The sequence below is a fragment of the Athene noctua genome, chromosome 17, assembly GCF_965140245.1.
Source record: "Athene noctua chromosome 17, bAthNoc1.hap1.1, whole genome shotgun sequence".
In the NCBI taxonomy this organism is placed as follows: Eukaryota; Metazoa; Chordata; class Aves; order Strigiformes; family Strigidae; genus Athene; species Athene noctua.
Window position 1 is genome coordinate 2,772,149 of NC_134053.1, and position 7,158 is coordinate 2,779,306.

The 7,158-nt window shown below is 43.0% G+C and overlaps 1 long non-coding RNA gene across 2 annotated transcripts; it reads left to right on the forward strand.

The window, feature by feature from the left end:
* The first annotated feature begins 111 nt into the window (after positions 1 to 111).
* On the forward strand, positions 112 to 6,958 carry LOC141967578 (uncharacterized). 2 transcript variants are annotated; one of them, XR_012634715.1, is made up of 5 exons: positions 112 to 353; positions 712 to 859; positions 2,811 to 2,931; positions 5,258 to 5,345; positions 6,809 to 6,958. It is a non-coding gene; the product is annotated as an uncharacterized LOC141967578 (long non-coding RNA). The 2 variants fall into 2 exon arrangements; XR_012634716.1 differs by lacking the exon at positions 2,811 to 2,931.
* The last annotated feature ends 200 nt before the right edge of the window (positions 6,959 to 7,158 follow it).

Genomic DNA, 7,158 nt, shown 5'->3' on the forward strand with positions numbered 1-7,158 from the left:
TAGGGAGCGCGGAGCACCACGGGAAGGGCGCGGTCCGCCCCGCCCCAGGGGCTCACGGGAAACAGGAGGGCGGTGGGCGCGGGGCATGATGGGAAGGGGGTCGGCCAGCCCGGGCGCCATGGCTGGCGGTGCGCAGGGGGCTGGCGCTGGTTCTCATCTCTCCAGCCCCAGCGCAGAGAGATTTGGGGGGAGGCCACGCATAGGGCCTTTGGCTGCCCCGCTCGCCTCGCCGCTGCCATCGTGGTGGTCTCAGGCGTCTGCTCGTGCCACCCAGCCCTTCAGAAAGAGCCCAGCATGGCGGTAAAGTGGGTGTCGGTGGGCCCTCAGCGCCGAGGCAAGGGCAGGAGGAAAAGGTGTAAGGTTTAGTGACCTACGTGTAAGCCACGAATGTGGTTTGGGCAAAAATGCTATTGGAAGGCCATACCTGAAAAAAAATAAAAATGTGAGGAGTGGCCCTTTGTGAGCTATAAAATCCTATGTTTAGCATATTTTTGCATCTTTATTTTTAGTAGACTGCTTTTCTTAAACTGATTTTTAAAACTTTACCGATTTCCTTCTCCTTTTGAAAATGCCATGCTTAATGTTCAGTGTGTATATTCATGAATTAATTTTGTTAATAATCTTGCAATATATACAGGTATTTTTGTACTAATTTGGAAAAACTGAGCTAGAGTGACTAAATAATTACAGTTCCTTACAGTTATCTTACAGATGTTAACACTGAGGCTTCAGTTTCAACCAAGAGACCATTTTCTAAAACTGAACTGGCTGGAGTTTGTGTTCTGCATTATCTCATCAAAAGCAACTTTGTTTATGCATCAAACTACATCGTTACACAGTTTCTTATTTTTCTGACCAGGTTTGTTCTTATTTTCTTGGAAGGGAAGCCAACCAAAGCTTGAGAATCATGAGTGGGCACGTTGTCTTTTATGTTTAATACACTTGACTGCTCTCTGTGCCAGTCACAACGTCTGAACAGCACAACTTCATGCCAGCATGCAAATTTTGTACGTTGGAGATGTTCCAGCTTCTCTTATTGAAAACTGAAGTAATTCCACAGTGCACACAGCGTCTTTGGCACTTCTTTGCACTGTCCTCTGCTGCACAAGAGCCAATTATTCACAAAGGTGTTGGTGAGTTGTGCAAGACAGACTATTGTCTGCTTCACACAGTACAAGGCTACCAAGGTCATTTGATCTTACCAAAGAGCTGGTAACTTAGGGTGGATTTGAAATAGTTCTGTATCATGTGGCAAAGTCCTGGAGTCATCCGTCTTCTTGGAAAGACCTCATTCTTCTAAGGATATGGTGACATGAAGATGAAAATCCACTGTACTCCATTGTACTTCAGACCTCTATGTGCCTGACATGCAATAATAGTCTCACCTGGGTCTCCATTTTGCATTCCTTCTGTTAAATGTAACCCAAAGTTACTGTATCTGCCTTCTTCCTTGGGGAAGAACTGATGGGTTTAGTCTCTTCTTTGTTTCATTGCTGTTCCTGAGATTATTTTGATTCAGTTGGAAACATTCATGCATTTCCTTTCAGTAAGGTTGGGGATTTTTTTCAGGCTTGAAGAACAGTAACCTCATGTACACTTCCATTTTGAAAAGTGACTATAAAAATGGCATCGTAGGACTCGTTTCTCACTAAGTCTGTGGTAGGACTGGCTTCAGCCATAGAAGAGCATATGTGCCTATATTTGGAGGAAATAATGGGAATCTTTAAAAAGCAGTACCTTTTATTGTCCCACAGCAGGGAAATGTGTTGACTTTGACAGTTTACTCTTTGATTTGCATATTCGTAGCTATGTTCAGGACATATTGGTGCACTACTCTGAAAACTCTAGTGTCTTTGGCCCCGCTTAATAAAGCAGATAGGCACAGGCTGTAGAAGTTGGCTGAGGACCTGTTCACAGCTAGCAGAGTGAGAAGAAGGAGGCCTTAGGCAGGGAACAGTCCCCTACATAAAGGAGGCCTATTTTTCTGCTTGTTAAAAGGCAAGTGAAGGTCTTTTGTCCTATTAAGCGAGTGAAGTTTCTGTATCCTCTTGCTTGGGGGAAAGTAAAACAGATTTTGGTGTTTTACCCGATTGCTGTGGTGGTTGGCCCAGCTGGGAGAGGCAAGCCTGCAGGAAGAAACAGTTTGAGCACATGGCTGCTCTCTCCTTCGCTGCCACGTCTTTGAGATCAGACATCTCTCTGGGTGAAGCTGGCTTAGGGGCTTCCTGAACTTCCTTGGCTGATCTCCCAGACACTACATCTGGTCGGTTCACAAGGATGAAGGTGTTTCCCCTACATAGAAGTCCTGCAAATTTTGAAACTTGTAATTTAGTTTGCAGGCTTGAAGGGCGAGTGGTGCTTAGTTTATTTATCATCGTTGGTCGTATTCTGCCTTCTGTATCCCTTGTTCAGCTGCAGTGTCATGAGATCATTGATATTAAAGCACCTCTACTTGTTAGTTTACACATTTCTGATGCATTTAAAATCAGTAACAAGGGCTGTTGACAATGCACAAGGGAAAATAAATTTTAATAGATTCTTTTTGCGTCCAGAATTACTTTGCAAAGCTGATGGTGCGCAGGGGACCAGATTCCTAGATGAAAAGGAAGCTTTGCTGAAATCTGCGAGCTACTCGCAAGCACAGATTGCACCCTGTATGCATGTGGGCAGGAGCTGGATGAATAAGGAGATATTATTTCTTACTGCATCTACCATTGAAATAGAATAGAACTGGGCAACAGTTCAATAGCAAAGTATAATGTAATTAACCTGTTCTTCTCATGACCGTTTCTTTTTTTTTTTTTTTTCAGAAGTTAGGGCTTTACTCAGGCCAACAGTTCACCGAAACCCATTTCCAGTGCTTGCTGTAAAAGAGGAATAGGATGAACATAGCTGTTGTGTCACTTCAGTTTCCTCTTTATTAATGTTTAAGTGAGTAACTCTGAATTCCTTAACTGCACAGTGTGATAGTTCAATGAAGTCATGAAGCCTCTCCAGAAATACATAGAAACAGAATGCAGTATGTCTGTAAAGAAAGAAACATAAAGAAAACAGAAGAAACCCCCCTCTTTGTCATACAGAGAAGGCAAGACAAAAGCCAAGTATAAGAAAAATAATTTGAAAAATCCCACCACCACCAAAAAAACCCTTGTGTGAGACTTCTGAAGCAGGTTCCAAAGAGCAAACTCTTCAGTATGTAGGACAGATCAGGACATTAATAAATAATACATGTTCACAATCACAGGGATTTTAATTTATCCTATCAACATGAGTCAATTAATAATTAAAAAGGGCACTGTGATCCTCATATGGGAGGTCCTATAACATGAAAATTCAAGCAGTTTAAGATGCAGTAGATTGCTCTCTATTAAAAAACATGTTAAGGGATTGACTGTATTACTATCTTAATTATATTTTAAGCAGTGAGATTTTGATGTGCATTTAGGCATTATAGTGTGGCATTTGCAATCCAAACATTGCAGGATTAAGTCTCACCAAGTACAGTAAAACCAGGGGAAGTAACTGATTATAAACACAAATAAAACTAACACAGATGCCTTTTATGAAATGCTACGACTGAGCATTACATTTCAGTTTCATCCAAGCTTATTTTAATAATTCAGTTAGATTTAAATTTTTAACTATATAACTTTCACCACAGCCCTTCCCTTTTAAAATTACTTGAGGTTTAAATAATTTAATTACTGTTACATGTACAAAATTACTGCTGTTCCTCAGAACAAAAGACACTAGAGTTTTTGAAGTAGCACATCAGTATCTGTCCTGAACATAGCTATGAATATGCAAATCTAAGTGAGTTTTGTCAATATGTTTTTCTGCAGCGGGATAATGATAGAAATTCTGCCCATGGACACATATCCTTTTGATTAAACAGTTTAATTTTATTTTTGGACATTTAAACTAACTCAGAGTAGAATTGGCTCAACCATGGTCTTCATAAATTAAGATGGATGAGGTGTCCAAGCGATTTGTTTGCTGAATGTGTCCTGCTGTTTCTGAATGCACCATATCCAAGGCTTTTAATTCACTCAGGTTTTAGTTTTAGGAAATTTTGAGTAATAAAAAATGCTAAACAGAGTTACTATCACAAAAGAGCTTCTCTAGGAAGTGATATAATTCCTGTTACTTTAAACTTTTAAAATTAGGAGAAAATCCTAAGAGGAAACAGTTTTGTATGTGCATTACTTGATCTAAATATGTATTTTCAGCTTGATGCCATTCAAAACAATTTTACCACCAACCAAAAGTCAGAGTCACCATTAAACTACAATATCTTGTATTTTATAAAGAAGCTGTATGACTTGGGTGAGGTTCTAAACGAACTGAGGGAGAAACCGATACACAAAATAAATCAGCTCTCCAGGATTTCAGAGAGATAGGATTTAGGAGATCCTAGTTCCCCATCCTGAGATGGTGATTTTCTGACTCTGCATCGTCTCTTGACTCTCCCATGAGGAGAAGTCTGGTATCATCCTTTTCACATTAGTTTTCTGTTTGATGCTGACTGTGGTGTCTTGAACTTCTTCATCTTTTCAGGGCAAACATTGGTTTTGCTCTCTGACAGATCACTTTAAAAATTCGAGTGGACAGGCATTTTTAATTAGAGTCAAAACAAAGTCAAATCAGGCTGAAATAAACTGCATTCTGTTCTAGCACAACATTAGCTCTTAAATAAATAGTGAGAAGCCTGGGCTGCCTCTGTACAGCAGATGGCATTACAGGTAATATTTATCATACTCCAATCCCAAGGCTAAGATACTAGGGAGGGAGGATTGACGTCAGCTACAAGTGAATCAGTCTTAATACAAGCTGAACAATTGCTTGTGCCTTCAACAGTTGATTACATTGTACAGCACTTCTGCTTCACGCTCCCCGTTGCATTTATTAGTCTGTCTGAGCAAGCCTAGCAGGAAAAGTTCATTTTGTTTTGCAGCTTAAATGAACTGATGATGTAAATAGATCTTGGACTTTGAGGTGGGAAGATTCCACCCAGCTGCAGTAACCAGGGGGATGCCCTTTGCCCCAGTTTTTGTGCCAAATTTGTGCATTTGAGAATTTTAAAACAAATATCACTTGGCAGGATATCGACCCTCAGGGTACAAGAATAATACAGAGTCAGCCAGCGGGGCATGTACTGGGAGGGATTTACAGGGAGATCTATCAGGACTGATACTGAACAGTGGGGAAAACCAAGTCTGTCCTGTTTCATTAAAAATGGTTGTTTTTTGTCTTACAGAAGCCGAGTGATCCTCTGACTGAAAACCAGTAGCAATTTTTCATCTGGGTACAGTGTCATCACACAGGAGTGAAAGAGTTCAGCAGAGGTTACTAATTATTACGTAAATGATGTAGTCTTACCTTGGGTGTCTGGGCAGACCTGGGAGGGTGACCAGGGATGGAGGAGTGTGAACTGCTCACGGTATGCTTTGTCTTGGGTCTTGTCTTACCAAAACACACAGTCATGCTCTGCCAACTCTGTTGGACAGCCTTGTGCTCATACTGAGTTTCTCAGTCTGGGAGCCACGGCTGATTGGCAGTGGGGTACAGAGAGCATCCCGTCCAGCCCTGGGAAACACGCTGTGCTGAGGCACGGGGAACTCGGGTTTAGTCGGAAGTGTGGCGGGGGGTCACAGGTGGAGAAGCGATGCACGCTCGGCAACTGTAGGACAGATCACCTTGCACTAAGCAGAGCTGCCTCAGGGCATCCTGGCACTTTAGGCAGGATTGAAATCTGCTGGGTTAAAGAAAAAGGGGTTAGGACAGGCTGGACTTCCCCTAGAAGGGACCTGAACAAGAAGGAGGAAGAATAAGGAGAGGGAAGGAATGCATCTGGGGGGGAAACCCTGAAAATACGTGCTTCCCTTTCCTGTTAGAGATACAACAGGGGGTGAGGCAGCAACGTTTGCTGCTGAGGAGAACCACCTTGCAAGTACTGTTTGTCATCTCACACACCCTGATGGGCCTTGGCAGCCCCAGCACACCCTTATCTCCAGCATGTTGGCAAACTCGGCTGTGCCGCAGTTTCCTAATTCACCAAGGCTGGGACTGAGCTGCTCTTTGTGTTCTCTGCACTTTCCTTCTCCCCATTCTAACGGGCAGATTAATTTTTTAATCAGTTTGGGTACAATTTCAGCTTTAGGCAGAAAATTTTCACGTGTTGCTTAAGCCTTTAGCAGTTTAAAGGGAATATTGCTCTGTCAAGATACACAGCAAGTGAAATGCCTACGTCTCTTAACACTATTATAATGATGGTGCTTCACTAACATTCCCCATGGGCTGGGTCCATGGAGTGTGCCACAAAGTTTTCCTTTCACTGGAGTCAGCTTGGGGTTGTTTCACACCTACCTTTGCTTTATTTACACCCGCCTGTTGTTTTCTTATTTACATATCTCGGGTTACGTAATACAGCAGCAGCCTCTTTACGGGTCTACGGAGAAATTAAATGAATTTGCACCCATTGTGCAGAGCTGCCTGCTAGGAACTTCCAAAGGGACAAACCATTTTCTGAGTGTGGAAAACCGAGCTACAGAAAATACGGAATTGGGTCTTTTCGAAGGGTGTTTAAAATGTTGATGCCTTGAAGTTGTTGGTATCTTTGAAGTTGTCCAGGGGGGCACCCAAAAGCCGTCTTGCTGCCTTCGTATCACGCTCACCTGCAATTAAAATAATTTTAGTGGGTTTTGTGCGATGACTGCATACTGCGGCCTTCTCGCGAGGGTTTTGTTTGGCATTTCACGTCCCGTACCCAAAATGGATTAATGCTCTGCACTTTCATGAATTTCCACAGAAACCACACAAACATCACGTGCCGTCGTGAGCTGGCTCTCTCCCTAACTGCACCCCGCCGGGGAAAACAGGAGGAGTCGTCCTTTAAAAATAAATTTTTGTGTGGCATGACTCACATAACCGTCCTTAATAGCCAGAAAGTACAAACGGCCACCGAGTCCCTTCAAGTTATTTGGAGCACGCGAGACATGCGGCCCGATATGGGCGTGGAGGGCAAGTATCTGGGTTAGGCGCAGCCTCGCTCGCCCCGGTGTTGAAAACATAATTGGAATAATTACAGGTAAAAACCAGCAGCAAGCCGGGGAGCCGTCCCCGGGCCGATGCCGCCGAGTGGGGCCGCGGGGCGCTAAG